Source organism: Canis aureus, chromosome 27 (assembly GCF_053574225.1).
Source record: "Canis aureus isolate CA01 chromosome 27, VMU_Caureus_v.1.0, whole genome shotgun sequence".
Taxonomy (NCBI): domain Eukaryota; kingdom Metazoa; phylum Chordata; class Mammalia; order Carnivora; family Canidae; genus Canis; species Canis aureus.
The window spans coordinates 46,241,608-46,261,634 of NC_135637.1; the positions used below are offsets into that span (position 1 = coordinate 46,241,608).

Genomic DNA, 20,027 nt, shown 5'->3' on the forward strand with positions numbered 1-20,027 from the left:
CACAGAGAGAGGCAGAGACATACGCAGAGGGAGAAGCAGGCTCCCTGTGGGGTGCCTGAAGTGGGCCTTCATCCCAGGATCCTGGGATCACTATCTGAACCAAAGACAGATGCTCAACCACTGATTCACCCAGGTGTCCTGATAAAAGAGCTTAAAAAAGAAGCTTTCAGTCCTCTGGTTTGATTACTGGATAACTTTTGAGTCATTTGCTGATGTAGGAGAGACTAGAAGAGAAACCTTGTTTATTAAGGGGTTGCAATTTAGTTTCCTTCTGACCACCCAGAGATGAAACATTTGGAGACCTAGAAGTGGACCTACCAACCTAGAAGGTGGATGGATATTTGAGAGGCTCAGTAGACAAATTCCTGATGGAGGCAAAATTAGAAGTTGTCAGCTTGAATGATGCTATTAAAAACCTGTTTCTCCAATAGTGAAAGGGAATATAAGGGAAGGGAGAAGAAATGTGGGGTGAAATATCAGAAAGGGAGACAGAACATAAAGACTCCTAACTCTGGGAAACGAACTAGGGGTGGTGGAAGGGGAGGAGGGTGGGGGGTGGGGGTGAATGGGTGACGGGCACTGAGGGGGGCACTTGACGGGTTGAGCACTGGGTGTTATTCTGTATGTTGGTAAATTGAACACCAATAAAAAATCAATTTATTTAAAAAAAAGATTGGTATAAGAAAAAAGAACTGTTTCTCCACTTTATGCCTTTTCCTTTAGGCAATTAGGTAGATTGTTCGTAGGCACACGTGTTGTCCGATTCGGATCTGACTAATAATCCAACTTTCAGCTCTGTCTATTCAGATTTTGCAACTCCTCCTCCTTCAGGTCATCTGATGCCTGATTTTTCCAATAGAATTAATAACCAAATTAAAGAAACACACAGATAATGAAACCCTCATAGTAGAAGAGGTCAATACTCCACACTCAGCAAGGGACACACATGTCACCAAGCAGAAGATCACCAAGAAACAAGGGTTTGAATGACACACTGGACCAGATGGACTTCACAGATAGATACAGAACATTCCATCCTAATGCAGCACAGTGCACCTTCTTCTCAGCTGCACAGGCAACTTTCTCCAGAGTAGATCACATACTGGGTCACAAATCAGCGTTCATGAACTGATGCAAGACTGTGACTTCTCCTTGTGTATTTTTCAAACCTCAGTGCTTTGAAACTTCAACTCCTTGCCAAGAGGACATTTGGGAGGAACACAAACACTTGGAGGTTAAAGAGCCTACTCCTTCAGAATGAATAGGTCCACCAGGAAATTTGAGAAGAATGTATAAGATTCATGCAAACTAATGAAAATGAAAGCACAATGGTTCAAAACCACTGGGATGCAGCAAGGGTGGTATTAGAGGGAGGACATATCAATAGAAGCCTCAAGAAATGAAAAATCTCAAGTACACAAGCTAACTGCACACTTATGGGAGCTGGAGAAAGAACAGCGATGGGAGCTAAAACCACGCAGCAGAAGAGAAATAACAATATTAGAGCAGAACTCTAGGAAATCGAAATTGGAAGAACAAATGATGTCGCGCTGAACACGGCCTGATGTTCTCGTATGCTTTTGTGTTCACTTTCTTTTTTTTTTTTAAAGATTTTATTTATTTATTCATGATAGTCACAGAGAGAGAGAGAGGCAGGCTCCATGCACGGGGAGCCCGATGTGGGATTCGATCCCGGGTCTCCAGGATCGCGCCCTGGGCCAAAGGCAGGCGCCAAACCGCTGCGCCACCCAGGGATCCCTGTGTTCACTTTCTTTAATCATCAGTAGCATTTAAAATCTCTTCATACTTTGATAAGACTTGTTTTTTGGGGATCCCCTTTGGCCCAGGGCGCGATCCTGGAGACCCGGGATCAAATCCCACATCGGGCTCCCGGTGCATGGAGCCTGCTTCTCCCTCTGCCTATGTCTCTGCCTCTCTCTCTCTCTCTCTCTCTCTCTCTCTCTCTCTCTGTGTGTGTGTGTGTGTGTGTGTGTGTGTGTAACTATCATAAATAAAAAAATATTTTTAAAAAGAAAAAAGGAAATCACAAGGGGGTGAGATACCACAAAGGAAGTACAATGCTGTATGTCTTTGAACTAGCTGGGCGGCATATACAAACATTCCTTTCCAACCCCAGAGGACTAACCAAGACTGAAAGGAAACACATTAAAAAGGCAAGCTCATTTTTGATATGTGCTCCAATGTCTCAAGGTCTGCAATGGTGAAGAACACGGGGGTCCAAGGAACCAGAGGACTCCAGTGCTAGCTAACCCCTTCGCATGGCAAGAGGACATGTCTCTCACTCCACAAGATGATGTCAGGAGGCAGGGATGTGACAAAGGGAATGTGTGATCTGTTCTTGATGGAGAGCCCGTCTGACTGTCCATTAGCCAAGCAAGGAACCCTAGAGGCATAGTCAGAGGGGGGCACTGCCCCTCTGGGCTGAAAGCGAAGCCCAGGAAGGCAAAGGAGAGGCTCGGTTCCATCCTTTAGGTCATGATGTAACTTATGCCTAACGATGTAAACAGCTCTAATCTCCGTGACAGGGTCTGTACACAGTTTACCATAGGCCAGTGTTTCAGGGCCCTAAGGTGTGCCCCTCATATGGTAAGTGGAAATTAAGCATTTCACAGAATGGCTCTACTGTTTCTTCCCCACTGTGGTCAACACACTTTGCAGACGCAGAGCAAGAGCTGAGCAAGAGGGTCACGACGTCTGAGAGGGGGCAGTGTCTCCACATTGGCATGTAGGAGAATGAAATTGTACCAGATGCTTTGGTACAAGATCCTAACTGTCCTTAAAAAAAAACAGTGATTGGCATGTGAGCATAGAGGCAGGTGGGACAGATTATAAATCACTTGGGAAAGACAAAGATCAATCCCACAGGAAGATGCTCACCAGTTCCAAATGTCTTTGCCTTCCCCCTCCTCTTTCCTGAGAATTTCACAGCCATGTCCAACAGGAGCCACTGTCCCTCTGAACCAGAGCAGGTGTCGACAGCCATTGGCGATGCCCACTTGCTGTGAGCTCTTCCCCAAGGCCCAGTGGTGATGAATCCACCGGGTCTTTCCACCTGTCCCCCCAGTGGCTGCAGGAGGGCACCTCGGTAATATTTGGATGACAGCTGCTTTCTATCCTGGGTGTTCATATTGTAACAAACTCAGGATGAAAAGTCTTCAGTACTTGAAAAAGTTTGTGTGGTTTTTTTTTTTTTTTCATTTTAAAAATGAAGTGTGGGATCCCTGGTTGGCACAACAGTTTAGCGCCTGCCTTTGGCCCAGGGCGCGATCCTGGAGACCAGAGATTGAATCCCACGTCGGGCTCCCGGTGCATGGAGCCTGCTTCTCCCTCTGCCTAGGTCTCTGTCTCTCTCTCTCTCTCTCTCTCTCTCTCATTCTCTGTGACTATCATAAATAAGTTTTTTTAAAAATTTAAAAATAAATAAAAAATAAAAATGAAGTGTTATTGTTTTGAAATTTGACAAGACTGCAAAATTGTTACTGATTCTAAATGACTTGGATCCCTTTTTTCCCTTCTTATTCTATTTTTTTAATTGGAGTTCAATTTGCTAACATATAGCATAACACCCAGTGCATATCCCACCACGTGCCCCCCTTGGTGCCCATCACCCAGTTAACCCAACCACCCGCCCACCTCCCCTTCCACCACACCTTGTTTGTTTCCAAGTGTTAGGAGTGTCTCATGTTTTGTCACCCTCACTGATTCCCAGGAATTACACTGCTGGGGATTTACCCTAAAGATACAGATGCAATGAAATGTTGGAACACCTGCACCCCAATGTTTACAGATTATGTTCTGAATTGTGTGATTTGTGGCAGAAGGAAGCAGTAGGAGGTCTTTTCAGCAGCTCTCAAAACATCATCCAAAAGCAGCATCGTCTCCAAGGCCATCCCTGAAGATCTCTACCACACACAGTGACTTAGAGGACAGGTGGTTGGCAGCATTGTCAGCAGCACGCTGCCTCTGTACTGACCAGTGGGTTCCAGCTTGAGTAACAAAACAAGAAGAAGATAAACTTTTGGAGTGGGACAATTTAACAGATCAGAGGAAAAACTTCATAATCTTTTCACCTCCCGTGCTGGGGAGCCATCCAAGCCCGCTTTCTAGATCCACCCATGACCAGATGTCTAACTCCTTAACCAGTCATTCAATTGCTACACATCTACAGAGAAATTGTGAAGCACACATCCTTGCCTGGGCTCCAGGCCCTACTTGTAGCAAACCCCATTTAGCCTCCTTATAGCACACTAGTGAGTAGGCCAACACTGCTCCCTATTGCTGTGCATTTCCCAGGACGTGTGTTGGGGTGGAGACAGAAGTCACGCAGTCCTGCACAGCCACATCTCTCCCTTCCAGTTGGAAATTCAAGAAAATGCGCTTCTGTACACCCACCCGGGTACACCCCATAAACTGAAAGAGATGAAGGTACTGCGGAGGTTGACTCATCACTTCAAGGATAATTGCTATCGTTACATCAGTGCTGTATACTTCAGAGAAAGCTACCAAAACGCTGCCTCGTGTTTTCTATTTCAAAGAACAATTTTAAATGTATTAAGGGCATCATTAGTGCAATGACAGAAGTCAGGGTGCATTCTAACTCAACATCAGAAGAGCCCTCAGGTAGCAGGCAGTGGGTCAGGACTTCTGGGACAGTGGGGTGGACCATAGTCCTCTGGAGGCTGAGGAAGGTGGATAAGAAATCCCAAAGGTAGTGGAAATTTGTGCAGAACTCTGATTTTCTCCTGTCACGTTTCTGAATGCTGTAATTGTAAGAGGAACTGGATTCATGAGCTTGACTGTGCTATATTGGAGTCATCTTTTCTTGCTATTTGAAAATTATCGGTCTCAGCAGGTCTGCACTTCCCTCCCTCTGCCACTACCACATGTCCAAGTGGGGTTTGTTTGGTGAAGCTTCTTGGGACTTGTGCTGGGGAGACTGTAGGGCTTGTCACTGACCTACAGGGGACGTGACCTGAGGGCCACAGCCCCCCTCTCTTGTATGTGAGAACCCAGAGGCTGAGTTCTAGTGTGAGCCAGGAGATGGTGGAGAGGTAAACTCTCCCCTTTGTGATTTACAGGCCTTTGTGCAAAACTTCATGGATCTGTCCTGTTTGCTGGACCTGAAAGACGACTCCCAGAGTAGTTGATGTTAACAAATATTTCCTCTGGTGTCACTACATAGGCTCCCCTGTCCCTTAGCTCATGCCAGCCTGCACACCCCTCCAGAGTCTGATGTGTGAACGTGTTTCCGTGGAAGAGAGGCCCCTGTGCAGCTGCCCTAGAGACCCTCCATGGACACAGGGGACCTCGAGGCCTGTGTGAAGGTGTGGATGGGCCTGCTTCACACACACGTGCCCTAGGCACCCTGATGACCTGCCTCCTCAGTCTTCCCGAGCTGCATGTTAATGGTTCTATCTTTGGTGTATTTTCCAGGATCATGACTCCTGTTATGAGAAGAAAAAGATCATAAAGAGTTGAAACACGGGAGTCACAGCATAACCACCTGCAGCCAATAAATTCTACTGGATTTCCCCATCAGTGGGTTCCACAGCACCCACAGGGGCATCTGGCCATCAACAAGGGAGAGCCACGAGTATCACTTCCACTGACTGTAGCTTTGAAGGTACTGTGGGGGTAAATCAGTATGTAGATTCGAGAGAAGTAACTAGTTTGTGCAGCAGAGCCTAGACGCTGGGATGAAAGAAGGAGCTGGGAAGGTGCCCACTCAGAGCTAGTGCAGCTACTTCCTGCACGAGGCCTTCTCACAAGGCCTGAGTCTAGGCTGTACAGATTTTAGTCTAGAAGACATGGGGGCTTGTAGACTTCAAGCAGTAAGCCACCGAACACCAGCCTGACCAGGAGCCCCTGTCCTCGTTCATTAATGGATTCACAATGAGGTTTGGTCAGTTGAAGATCCAAGCTAATTCTCTGGGGAACTGTCATGTGTGCAGTTGGTTTGGAATGTCCTGGGTTCTACGACAGTTGGGAGTCAGGAACACTACTGGTCATCCAGGGTGGTCACCCGAATCAGGAATTCTCAGAGCAGGGCTGCTGAGAGAATCAACTTGTGTGGGTGCAGAGTTAAGTGAGAAGGAGGTGGAGACATGTTTGGATTCCCCTCAGTCCACTAGGGGGTCTTCTTTGGGGGAAAGATATTGCATTTGTGTCAGGAATTGAAATGCAGAACCAAGAGATGGCTCGGGATCTGGGCCATTCTCTTGGGCAGCTGCAGTCCTTGCAACAGTGCTGGGCAGGAGGATGTGGACAAGGAAGTGAGGGCAGGGCTTGGTTTGGTGCACAGGGTATGAGCTCATATCCAGGTGACCAGGGAACCATCTGCTGCCCCCACCTCAGAACCCTCCCTCATCTGTGCTGCAACCCTGAGCAAGTCACTTCATCTCTCCAAGCTTCTGTGCCCTTCACCTTAAATTATGGCCCCCAGCCCCACACTCTGCCCACCCCATGGTGCTGATGTGAGCATAACAAGAAATAACAGTCTCTGAGTTGTCAGAAGTCAAGTATTGTAGCCTCCAAGCATTATGTTGAGGGGTCCGTACCTCTCTTCAATTCTATCCTTTCATGTCATGTATTTTGGAGCCTTCTCGTTAAGTGTGACACGTTCGTAATTCGTGAAGAGTGGCCACTTTTGTTACTATAAATCATCCTCCTTTCTGTAAAAAATGCCATAAGTTTTGTCTTATATTAACAAAGCTGGTCTAGTTCTTTGGGTTAATATCTGCTTGGTGCCCATTTTCCCATCATTAAGCCTCATCCTACTTGTGTCCTGGACGTAAAGGGGGACTCTGGACGATGGCAGAGAGATGACAGATTTTTATTCCCTCTTCCAGTCTCTGCCTCTTAATGGACTGTGTAAATTTACCTAATTACTTTTCAGGTAGCGTTGCATACTCTCATTTTTTCCATCTGTTTTCTATGCATTATGTCTTTTTGTTCTCACATTCCTACATTATTGCTCTTCTTGGTGTTCTATTCTAGAGGAATTACTAAATCCCCATGTTGCTTTTCCCATGTGTTGTGGCTTATAGTTTTAGTAGCTTTCCTGGGCATTACAGTTAACTTCTTTATGTATGACAGTCTAATTGGCTTAAGACCAGGTTCATTTCCAAGGCATTCATCGACCTTAGCCAATTGATATCCCTTCCCTGTGCCATTATTGTCCTACACCCTACATTTTACCTTGTGTGCTGATCAACACCTATTTTTATTTACTTTATGTAGTGTTCTTGAAAATCAGAAGAATATATTTTTATATGTTTATTCCATATACATCTTACCCTCCTAGGCATTTATACTTGCTTGTATGTTTCCCTCTGTGACTATTTCTCTGTGGAGAATTGAGGTACTCTGTTGTCTTTTCCTTTCAGATTGAAGGACTCCCCCCTAACGTTTCTTGTAGAGCTGGTGACGGCAGAGGCTTCTCTCAGGTTTTATTTATCTGGGAAGGTCTTGACATGTCCTTCATTGCTGAAGGATATCTGTGCTAGATGCACATTTGTTGCTTGACAGATTTTCTCCTCCAGAACCTTTTTGTTTTTTTAAAAAGATTTATTTATTTATTTATTTATGATAGACAGAGAGAGAGAGAGGGGCAGAGACACAGGCAGAGGGAGGAGCAGGCTCCATGCAGGGAGCCCGATGCAGGACTCAATCCCAGGACCCCAGGATCATGCCCTGGGCCAAAGGCAGGTGCCAAACTGCCAAGCCACCCAGAGATCCCCTCCAGAACCTTTTTGTGTCACCCTGATGCCTCTGGCCTCTGTAGTTTATGAAAATAAGTCATTCACCTTATTGAGGAGCCTCTACATGATGATGCTTTCCTTTTTCTTGCCACTTCCAGTGATTCAGCTTTTGTCTTTGGCCTTGAAACATTGTGCTAGGGGATGGATTTATCCTATCTTTGTTGAACTTCTTCAATGTTTAGATGACTGTTTTGCATGAAATGTGCTACGATTTGGGCTATTACTCCTTCATGTATTCTCAGTATCCCTTCCTGTCTTTTATTTTTCTGGGGACTGTCTCAGTGCCTGTGTTGGGATGCTTGATAGTAGTACCCAGGTCTCTGGGCTTTGGGACTCCACTCATTCTCTTCCCGTGCTCTTAGATTTTTTTTTTTAATGTGCCATTTACCAGACTGGATGTCAAGTGACCTACCTTCAAATTTACTGGTTCTGTCTTCCTCCTGCTCAAGTCTGCTGTTCAGCCCTGCTATAGCTGTAATTGTGTCCTCCCCCACCCCCAAACCATATAGAAGAGTCAAAGCCCACAGTGCCTGTGAATGTGTTCTTATTTGGAAATAAGATCTTTGCAGATATAATCCAGTTGAGATACAGTTAACACTGGACTAGGGTGGGCCCTAATTGAATGGCTGTTGTCCTTACAGGTTGTCCAATGTAGGCTGTTGTAGGTTTGGAAACACAGACACGGAGACAAAGGGCATGGAATGTCAGAGATGGCAATACTGCAGCTTCAAGTCAAGGAAAGCCCTGAGTTTCCAGAAAACACCAAAAACTAGAAAAAGGCAAAGACAGATAATTCCCTAGCTCTTTCATTGGGAACAGAGCCCCTCCTACAACTGGACATAGCTGGCGGCCAACCTAAGAGCCAGGCCTGTGTAAGGAAGGCAATCTCAATCCTCTGTGCCAATGCTTTTCTACATAGAGCCAGAATTTGTATTTCCCTTCCAGATCTCTTGTTGTCCCAGAGGCAGGGAAGTATAGGCTGGGCTTTAAAATAATAGAACTTGCGGGATCCCTGGGTGGCTCAGTGGTTTGGTGCCTGCCTTCAGCCCAGGGTGTGATCCTGGAGTCCCAGGATCGAATCCCACATCCGGCTCCCTGCATGGAGCCTGCTTCTCCCTCTGCCTGTGTCTCTGCTCGTGTCACTGCTTCTCTCTCTCTCAGTGTCTCTCATGAATCAATAAATAAAATATTTAAAAAATAAATAAAATAATAAATAATAGAACTTGGAAACTCTTGGTATCAGACCTTATGCCTCCCCCGGAGTTGATGTTACTGCTTTTTGTCATTGCTGTCTAATAAGATATTAGTGTCTATTCTAAACTAATTCTCCAAGCTGGCAAATTGCTCATGCGTGGCCACTGTAGGCCTGGCTTGAATGCTGGTGGTCAGTCGGTGACTGGGTAGGGTATGCATTAGCAGCCTCAAACAGGAGGAGTGGCTCCATCTGTGCCAAGGGGCCTTTCATAGTGAGCCAACAGCTGAAAACTCTGCTGCAACCCTCACTTCTTGCTTGTGCACAGCATCAGGGTCAGCCAGAGGTGCCAGTGTAGGGGAGCTTGTCAGGTTTGCGGAGCATGCACACAGCCCTACAAGGTGCATGTTCTGGATTCCTGAGAAGTTGGAGCTTCTCAAAGCCCCTTAGTGCTCGCTTAAGGCTTTTGTTAGCCTATTGTTTGCTCAAATTGTTATCCATCACTTTAAGCAATCACAAGTTGAACAATTGCCCCTCTTCTTTTTCTCTTTTATGTCTTTTTTGACAGTTATGCCAGGGAAAGGCTTTTAATTCTGGGCACCTTCCCAGTCAGACTCAATGTGGACAGTTGAAGAGATTGGGTCTTACACAGTTTCCACCGGATTGGCCCATTTACTATAATTCTCCAGGAGGGAGGTGGTGAGGGGGCTCCAGGCCAGCTCTGCTCTCTCCAGTGGCTGCCATATGAATGACTTTCTTTTTAAAAATTTTTTTCAAATATTTTATGTATTTATGAGAGACAGAAAGAGAGAGAGAGAGAGAGAGAGAGAGAGAGAGAGAGGCAGACACAGGCAAGGGAGAAGCAGGCTCCATGCAGAGAGCCTGATGTGCGACTCCATCCTGGGACTCCAGGATCGCACTCTGAACCAACGCCAGAGGTTCAACTGCTGAGCCACCCAGGTATCCCACATTGCTGACTTGCACTGTGAACATTGCTGCTCATTTTTCTGAACTGTCATGAGACTGCAGGGGAGGGAATGGGATCTAAGCAAATGACAACAGCAGAAATCTCATGCGTCTTTCTGACTGTGGCTTAGCTGGGTTTTTTAAACTTTTGTTTCCTGGATTCAGTATTTCCCCTACTGCTGCAAGTTTTGTTTAATTGCCAGAATTCTGAAAATAATGATGGTGGCACTTGTTGCCAGTACGTTGATTGCTTTGTTGGAAGAGAGAGTTTTGGGAGGTCTCTAAGCTGCCATTTTCACCTTAGTCAGTGACCAAACCGTATTCATTTGAATATTCTCAGGCCATGGTCATGATCCCTGGGGTAAACAAAAATCATCTCAGGTGAAACGCCACATGCAGTCACATGATACTGTTAGGTCACATACATGACATTCATGGTAAAAATAGAGGTTAGTGTCATTTTTTAAATAAATTTATTTTTTTGTTTGTGTTCAACTTGCCAACATACAGAATAACAGCCAGTGCTCATCTCATCAAGTGCCCACCTCAGTGCCCGCCACCCAGTCACCCCCACCCCCTGCCCACCTCCCCTTCCACCACCCCCTAGTTCGTTCCCAGAGTTAGGAGTCTTTATGTTCTGTCTCCTTTTCCAATATTTCCCACTTATTTTTTCTCCTTTCCCCTTTATTCCCTTTCACTATTTTTTATATTCCCCAAGTGAATGAGACCATATAATGTTTGTCCTCCGATTGACTTATTTCGAGGTTAGTGTCTTTTAAAAAGAAATTGTGTTAAGAATTGTATACTGAATATTAGGACATAGCACCTCTGGCTGATATGGACAACAGCCTACTGTAAACATCCTGAGTTAGACACAGTTATGTTGGATTGTATTCCTCCTCCAACTTAAAAAAATTTAAACTTATTATAGGTACAATTTTTTAGTGGTGGATTTTGGTGTTTTGTTTATGTACAACTTCTTCCACAAAAAATTTATTTACTTACTTAAAAATAAATAAGTAAATACTTTTTTATTTAATTAATCTTCACAGAAAAGAGCTGTTTTGGATACAGTTAAAAAACTATTTTTGGTCATGGATGTTTCATCAAATACTATGTTGATAAGGCTTGCACTTGATGAAAAAGAAACAACACATGCAGGGATTCCATGATATGAGGTAAAGCTTCCAGTCATTGTAAAGCCATATTATATCTTTAAAATACATACAAATCATCCCCAGTTGCCCAAAGGCTCTCTCCAGCCATCAGGAGGATGTGGCTGATGTTTGTCTGGGTTTCCTGGAGACCACTGAAAACATCAATATCATTCAGCTGTGTGTGTGGCAAGTGGTCTTCATTGCCACCTCCTGATTCCATCCAAGTGCCATCTCCTCTGCAAGAGACATCGTCTCCCTTACTGCCTGGCCCAGCCATGACCTAGGCTATGCTCCAGGTACCCTGAATGTGTTCCTCCGATGGAGGCACTGTTTGCCCCCTCCCAGAAAGCCTCCCCCACCCCAAGATCTCCTTGAGCAGAGCTGTGCCCAGGTGATGTGTTTGATGGATCTCCTAGTGGGTGACTTTTTATCGTGTGGGTATATTATGTGTGTCTTCCTGAGAATGATTAGGATCAAAGATGGCAGATAATTTGAAGTTCTTACTCACCTGGTCATGCTGCACACACCTCCTTGCACCTGGTGAATAGGACAGATATTGACTGGTGACAAGGCAGTGGAGACAGCACTGCACAGTGGGGATGCTGCAGCGTCTGAATCTGTGTAGTCCGCTGCAAGCCCGGCTCTGCCCTTCACACCACGTGACCCAGGGTAGGATCAACAAACCTCTCTAGGAACCTGTTTCCTGGTGTCTAAAACAGGAACAGTGGAGGGAGGGGCAAGATGGCGGAAGAGTAGGGTCCCCAAATCACCTGTCTCCACCAAATTACCTAGAAAACCTTCAAATTCTCCTGAAAATCTATGAATTCGGCCTGAGATTTAAAGAGAGACCAGCTGGAATGCTATAGTGAGAAGAGTTTGCGCTTCTATCAAGGTAGGAAGACGGGAAAAAAGAAATAAAGAAACAAAGGCCTCCAAGGGGGAGGGGCCCCGCGAGGAGCCGGGCTGAGGCCGGGGGAGTGTCCCCAGGGCAGGAGAGCCCCTTCCCGGAGAAGCAGGAGCTACACCAACCTTTCCGGGCGGAAAGGGGCTCGCAGGGAGTTGGAGCAGGACCCAGGAGGGCGGGGATGCCCTCGGGCTCCCCGGGACAGTAACAGAGCAACTGCGCGCCCAGGAGAGTGCGCCGAGCTCCCTAAGGGCTGCAGCGCGCACGGCGGGACCCGGCGGGACCCGGAGCAGCTCGGAGAGGTTCGGGCGGCGGCTCCACGGAGGGGGTTGCGCGGCCCGGGAGCGCGAATCCAACAGCGCAGGCTCCGGAGCACAGGGCGCCGGGACACAGCCCAGGATCCGGCCTCCCCCGGGACAGGCAGAGGCCGGGAGGGCCCAGGACAGCAAGGACGCTCCTGCCCCGAGCTGAGCAGATCAGTGGCCCCGCCCCGGAGCCTCAGGCCCTGCAGACGCTCCGGAGTTCCTGCGGGGGCTGAATCCAGGTTTCCAGAGCTGCCCCGCCACTAGGGCTCTTGCTCCTGGGGCCTCACGGGGTAAACAACCCCCACTGAGCCCTGCACCACGCAGGGGCAGAGCAGCTCCCCCAACTGCTAACACCTGAAAATCAGCACAGCAGGGTCCTCCCCCAGAAGACCAGCTAGACTGACAACTTCCAGGGGAAGCCAAGGGACTTAAAGTACACAGAATCAGAAGATACTCCCCCGTGGTTCTTTTTTTTTTTTTTTTGCTTTTTGATTTCTTTCCTTCCCCCACCCCCCTTTTTTCTCCTTTCTTTCTTTTTCTTTCTCTTTTTCTTCCCTTTTTTTTCTTTTTCGTTTCTTTTTCTTCCTTTTTTTTCTCTTTCTCTTTTCTTTCCTTCTTTCTCTCCTTTTTCTCCTTTTCCCAATACAACTTGCTTTTGGCCACTCTGCACTGAGCAAAATGACTAGAAAGAAAACCTCACCTCAAAAGAAAGAATCAGAAACAGTCCTCTCTCCCACAGAGTTACAAAATCTGGATTACAATTCAATGTCAGAAAGCCAATTCAGAAGCACTATTATACAGCTACTGGTGGCTCTAGAAAAAAGCATAAAGGACTCAAGAGACTTCATGACTGCAGAATTTAGAGCTAATCAGGCAGAAATTAAAAATCAATTGAATGAGATGCAATCCAAACTAGAAGTCCTAACGACGAGGGTTAACGAGGTGGAAGAACGAGTGAGTGACCTAGAAGACAAGTTAATAGCAAAGAGGGAAACTGAGGAAAAAAGAGACAAACAATTAAAAGACCATGAAGATAGATTAAGGGAAATAAACGACAGCCTGAGGAAGAAAAACCTACGTTTAATTGGTGTTCCCGGGGGTGCCGAAAGGGACAGAGGGCCAGAATATGTATTTGAACAAATTCTAGCTGAAAACTTTCCTAATCTGGGAAGGGAAACAGGCATTCAGATCCAGGAAATAGAGAGATCCCCCCCCTAAAATCAATAAAAACCGTTCAACACCTCGACATTTAATAGTGAAGCTTGCAAATTCCAAAGATAAAGAGAAGATCCTTAAAGCAGCAAGAGACAAGAAATCCCTGACTTTTATGGGGAGGAGTATTAGGGTAACAGCAGACCTCTCCACAGACACCTGGCAGGCCAGAAAGGGCTGGCAGGATATATTCAGGGTCCTAAATGAGAAGAACATGCAACCAAGAATACTTTATCCAGCAAGGCTCTCATTCAAAATGGAAGGAGAGATAAAGAGCTTCCAAGACAGGCAGCAACTAAAAGAATATGTGACCTCCAAACCAGCTCTGCAAGAAATTTTAAGGGGGAACTCTTAAAATTCCCCTTTAAGAAGAAGTTCAGTGGAACATTCCACAAAAACAAGGACTGAATAGTTATCATGATGACACTAAATTCATATCTCTCAATAGTAACTCTGAATGTGAATGGGCTTAATGACCCCATCAAAAGGCGCAGGGTTTCAGACTGGATAAAAAAGCAGGACCCATCTATCTGCTGTCTACAAGAGACTCATTTTAGACAGAAGGACACTTACAGCCTGAAAATAAAAGGTTGGAGAACCATTTACCATTCGAATGGTCCTCAAAAGAAAGCAGGGGTAGCCATCCTTATATCAGATAAACTAAGATTTACCCCAAAGACTGTAGTGAGAGATGAAGAGGGACACTATATCATACTTAAAGGATCTGTCCAAGAAGAGGACTTAACAATCCTCAATATATATGCCCCGAAAGTGGGAGCTGCCAAATATATAAATCAATTATTAACCAAAGTGAAGAAATACTTAGGTAATAATACACTTATACTTGGTGACTTCAATCTAGCTCTTTCTATACTCGATAGGTCTTCTAAGCACAACATCTCCAAAGAAACGAGAGCTTTAAATGATACACTGGACCAGATGGATTTCACAGATATCTACAGAACTTTACATCCAAACTCAACTGAATACACATTCTTCTCAAGTGCACATGAAACTTTCTCCAGAATAGACCACATATTGGGTCACAAATCGGGTCTGAACCGATACCAAAAGATTGGGATCGTCCCCTGCATATTCTCAGACCATAATGCCTTGAAATTAGAACTAAATCACAACAAGAAGTTTGGAAGGACCTCAAACACGTGGAGGTTAAGGACCATCCTGCTAAAAGATGAAAGGGTCAACCAGGAAATTAAGGAAGAATTAAAAAGATTCATGGAGGGGATCCCTGGGTGGCGCAGCGGTTTGGCGCCTGCCTTTGGCCCAGGGCGCGATCCTGGAGACCTGGGATCGAATCCCACGTCGGGCTCCCGGTGCATGGAGCCTGCTTCTCTCTCTGCCTATGTCTCTGCCTCTCTCTCTCTCTGTGTGACTATCATAAATAAATAAAAATTTTAAAAAATTAAAAATAAAGATTCATGGAAACTAATGAGAATGAAGATACAACCATCCAAAATCTTTGGGATGCAGCAAAAGCAGTCCTAAGGGGGAAATACATCGCAATACAAGCATCCATTCAAAAACTGGAAAGAACTCAAATACAAAAGCTAACCTTACACATAAAGGAGCTAGAGAAAAAACAGCAAATAGATCCTACACCCAAGAGAAGAAGGGAGTTAATAAAGATTCGAGCAGAACTCAATGAAATCGAGACCAGAAGAACTGTGGAACAGATCAACAAAACCAGGAGTTGGTTCTTTGAAAGAATTAACAAGATAGATAAACCATTAGCCAGCCTTATTAAAAAGAAGAGAGAGAAGACTCAAATTAATAAAATCATGAATGAGAAAGGAGAGATCACTACCAACACCAAGGAAATACAAACGATTTTAAAAACATATTATGAACAGCTATACGCCAATAAATTAGGCAATCTAGAAGAAATGGACGCATTCCTGGAAAGCCACAAACTACCAAAACTGGAACAGGAAGAAATAGAAAACCTGAACAGGCCAATAACCAGGGAGGAAATTGAAGCAGTCATCAGAAACCTCCCAAGACACAAGAGTCCAGGGCCAGATGGCTTCCCAGGGGAATTTTATCAAACGTTTAAAGAAGAAACCATACCTATTCTCCTAAAGCTGTTTGGAAAGATAGAAAGAGATGGAGTACTTCCAAATTCGTTCTATGAGGCCAGCATCACGTTAATTCCAAAACCAGACAAAGACCCCACCAAAAAGGAGAATTACAGACCAATATCCCTGATGAACATGGATGCAAAAATTCTCAACAAGATACTGGCCAATAGGATCCAACAGTACATTAAAAAAATTATTCACCATGACCAAGTAGGATTTATCCCTGGGACACAAGACTGGTTCAACACCCGTAAAACAATCAATGTGATTCATCATATCAGCAAGAGAAAAACCAAGAACCATATGATCCTCTCATTGGATGCAGAGAAAGCATTTGACAAAATACAGCATCCATTCCTGATCAAAACTCTTCAGAGTGTAGGGATAGAGGGAACATTCCTCGACATCTTAAAAGCCATCTATGAAAAGCCCACAGCAAATATCATTCTCAATGGGGAAGCACTGGGAGCCTTTCCCCTAAGATCAGGAACAAGACAGGGATGTCCACTCTCACCACTGCTGTTCAACATAGTACTGGAAGTCCTAGCCTCAGCAATCAGACAACAAAAAGACATTAAAGGCATTCAAATTGGCAAAGAAGAAGTCAAACTCTCCCTCTTCGCCGATGACATGATACTCTACATAGAAAACCCAAAAGTCTCCCCCCCAAGATTGCTAGAACTCATACAGCAATTCGGTAGCGTGGCAGGATACAAAATCAATGCCCAGAAGTCAGTGGCATTTCTATACACTAACAATGAGACTGAAGAAAGAGAAATTAAGGAGTCAATCCCATTTACAATTGCACCCAAAAGCATAAGATACCTAGGAATAAACCTAACCAAAGAGGTAAAGGATCCATACCCTAAAAACTATAGAACACTTCTGAAAGAAATTGAGGAAGACACAAAGAGATGGAAAAATATTCCATGCTCATGGATTGGCAGAATTAATATTGTGAAAATGTCAATGTTACCCAGGGCAATATACACGTTTAATGCAATCCCTATCAAAATACCATGGACTTTCTTCAGAGAGTTAGAACAAATTATTTTAAGATTTGTGTGGAATCAGAAAAGACCCCGAATAGCCAGGGGAATTTTAAAAAAGAAAACCATATCTGGGGGCATCACAATGCCAGATTTCAGGTTGTACTACAAAGCTGTGGTCATCAAGACAGTGTGGTACTGGCACAAAAACAGACACATAGATCAGTGGAACAGAATAGAGAATCCAGAAGTGGACCCTGAACTTTATGGGCAACTAATATTCGATAAAGGAGGAAAGACTATCCACTGGAAGAAAGACAGTCTCTTCAATAAATGGTGCTGGGAAAATTGGACATCCACATGCAGAAGAACAAAACTAGACCACTCCCTTGCACCATACACAAAGATAAACTCAAAATGGATGAGAGATCTAAATGTGAGACATGATTCCATCAAAATCCTAGAGAAGAACACAGGCAACACCCTTTTTGAACTCGGCCATAGTAACTTCTTGCAAGATACATCCACGAAGGCAAAAGAAACAAAAGCAAAAATGAACTATTGGGACTTCATCAAGATAAGAAGCTTTTGCACAGCAAAGGATACAGTCAACAAAACTCAAAGACAACCTACAGAATGGGAGAAGATATTTGCAAATGACATATCAGATAAAGGGCTAGTTTCCAAGATCTATAAAGAACTTATTAAACTCAACACCAAAGAAACAAACAATCCAATCATGAAATGGGCAAAAGACATGAACAGAAATCTCACAGAGGAAGACATAGACATGGCCAACACGCACATGAGAAAATGCTCCGCATCACTGGCCATCAGGGAAATACAAATCAAAACCACAATGAGATACCACCTCACACCAGTGAGAATGGGGAACATTAACAAGGCAGGAAACAGCAAATGTTGGAGAGGATGTGGAGAAAGGGGAACCCTCATACACTGTTGGTGGGAATGGGAACTGGTGCAGACGCTCTGGAAAACTGTGTGGAGGTTCCTCAAAGAGGTAAAAATAGACCTGCCCTACGACCCAGCAATTGCACTGCTGGGGATTTACCCCAAAGATTCAGATGCAATGAAACGCCGGGACACCTGCACCCCGATGTTTCTAGCAGCAATGTCCACAATAGCCAAACTGTGGAAGGAGCCTCCGGTCAAGAGCTGTGGTCTACGTATACAATGGAATATTCCTCAGCCATTGGAAACGACAAATACCCACCGTTTGCTTCAACGTGGATGGACCTGGAGGGTATTATGCTGAGTGAAGTAAGTCAGTCGGAGGAGGACAGACAGTGTATGTTCTCATTCATCTGGGGAATATAAATAATAGTGAAAGGGAATATGAGGGAAGGGAGAAGAAACGTGTGGGAAACGTCAGAAAGGGAGACAGAACGTGAAGACTCCTAACTCCGGGAAACGAGCTAGGGGAGGTGGAAGGGGAGGAGGGCGGGGGTGGGGGTGACTGGGTGACGGGCCCTGAGGGGGCACTTGACGGGATGAGCACTGGGTGTTACGCTCTATGATGGCTAATTGGCCACCAAAGAACCCACAAGCGCAGGCCCTCCCCGCAGGGGACCCACGGAAGGGGCGGGGCTGTGCCCGCTGCCGACCGCGTGACCCGGGGAGGGGCGCAGGCTCTTCCCTCCCACACCCCACGTGACTCAGGGAGAAGCCGCCCCTCCCGGCGCCGCCGTGGGAGCCAGAGGAAGCTTCGCGGCGCCGCGGTCAGGCTCTGAGCCTTCCGTTCCGGGCTCTTGGGACGACTCGGGTCCCCACGTCGCCATGGTCAGCGGCGGGGGGCTCCGGGGTCACCGGGCCTCGCCACGTGGAGCAGGAGCCCCGAGCCCACCTGCGAGGCCGCGGGACGGCGGGGTGTGCCGCAGCCTGGCCCAGGCTCCCCGCGCCCCCGGGTGTGACGGGACGGCGGACGGTCGGCCCCGGGGGTGCGGGCGGCGGCACCACGGGCCGGGCCGGCGGAGCCGTTCTCTCGGGCTCGAGCCGCCTGCGCCACCTGCGCGGCCTGGTCGCCTTGACCCGAGGCCCGAGGGCACGTGCTAGGCCCGGTCGCAGCCGCCCCGCCCCCGCCCCCGCCCCCCCCCCCGCGGGGCCTCGCCTCGGGCTGCGGATGCGCAGGCCCCACGGTCAGGGTCAGGGCGTCAGCGGCGCTGAATCGCTGACTCGGGAGGGCGGCCCGCGGACGGAGGGCACGAGCCCGCGCACATCACGCGCTCTGGGGAGCGTCCTGACGAGTAAGTGGTTAGCGAGGGGGACCCCGGCGTTGGACGGCTGTGCTGGGCCGGGCGCACGGAGGCAGGGAGCCGACTGGCGATCGAGAGCCCGCCTCGGGAGCTGCTGGGGAGCGGCCAGGACGCCTTCCTCTCGGGCTGGTGGGCGCGGGGGATGCGGGCCGAGCAGCTAAGGGTCCGCCTGGGACCTACTGCCCAGGGAAGCGGAGTTCCCGAGAAGCCTCAACTCCCAGCCACGGCGGGTTTGCTGTGCTAAAGTCCTCCCGTTCGGGAAAGACTGGCCCCTGGGCGTGTCGATGGAGTTACCTGCATTGAGGCCCCTGTGATCTGAAATCGTCCTTAACCCTCTGAGCCCATGGGACTGAGTGGGCCAAGCCACTCTAGTTTTTTTTTAATTTTATTTATTTATGACAGAGAGAGGGGCACAGTCAGAGGCAGAGGCGGGCCCCTTGCAGGGAGCCTGACGTGGGACTCGATCCCGGGTCTCCAGGATCAGGCCCTGGGCTGATGGCGCGCTAAACCACTGAGCCACCCGGGCTGCCCTCCCACTCTATTAAAAACTAAAATCTTGGGACGCCTGGGTGGCTCAGTAGTTGGGCATCTATCTGCCTTCTGTTCAAGGCTTGATCCTGGGGTCCTGGGATCAAGTCCTGCATAGCGCTCCTGGCACGGAGCCTGCTTCTCCCTCTGCCTAGGTCTCTGCCTTTTTCTCTGTCTCTCTCAAGAATAAATAAAATCTTAAAAACAAAACGAGCAAAGCTAAAATCTTTAGGGCACTTGGGTTGCTCTGTTGGTTAAGCATTGCACTTGATCTTGGCTTAGTTCTTGACTTTCGGGGGTGAGTTCTGTCCCCATACTGGGCATGAGGCCTACCTAAAAAGAAAACAACCAAAGCACAAAACCAAAAACAAAACAAAAAAACCATACCCCTAAGAAACAAAAACCCCATCAAAGTCTTTTGTTTGAATACTTGCAGAGCTATCTTTCACTGAGACAGAATTTGCTCTTCTTGCCCTCTTCTCCAGTTTCTCCCCTTGTGTGTAACAGGGGCTATGTTCCAGCATAACAGAGCAGGAGATGCGCTCAGGCTGAGAAGGCAGATGAAGGTACTACACCCTAAGGAGGCTGAACGACCTAACCAGCAAGTACCAGCTTGGGGAC

General features: G+C 46.8%; 2 long non-coding RNA genes across 2 annotated transcripts in view; one reads left to right on the top strand and one right to left on the bottom strand.

Moving 5' to 3' along the window:
- The window catches only part of LOC144299359 (uncharacterized), a 37,638-nt gene extending 32,013 nt beyond the window's left edge, over positions 1–5,625 (top strand). Inside the window, exon 4 of the long non-coding RNA XR_013366109.1 lies at positions 5,455–5,625. This is a non-coding gene — a long non-coding RNA (uncharacterized LOC144299359). The remainder of the gene's footprint in view (positions 1–5,454) is intronic.
- The window catches only part of LOC144299387 (uncharacterized), an 87,772-nt gene extending 69,112 nt beyond the window's left edge, over positions 1–18,660 (bottom strand). Inside the window, exons 1-2 of the long non-coding RNA XR_013366123.1 lie at positions 18,470–18,660; positions 17,840–17,930 (exon numbers count right to left, since the gene is read on the bottom strand). This is a non-coding gene — a long non-coding RNA (uncharacterized LOC144299387). The remainder of the gene's footprint in view (positions 1–17,839; positions 17,931–18,469) is intronic.
- Between the last annotated feature and the right edge of the window lie 1,367 nt (positions 18,661–20,027).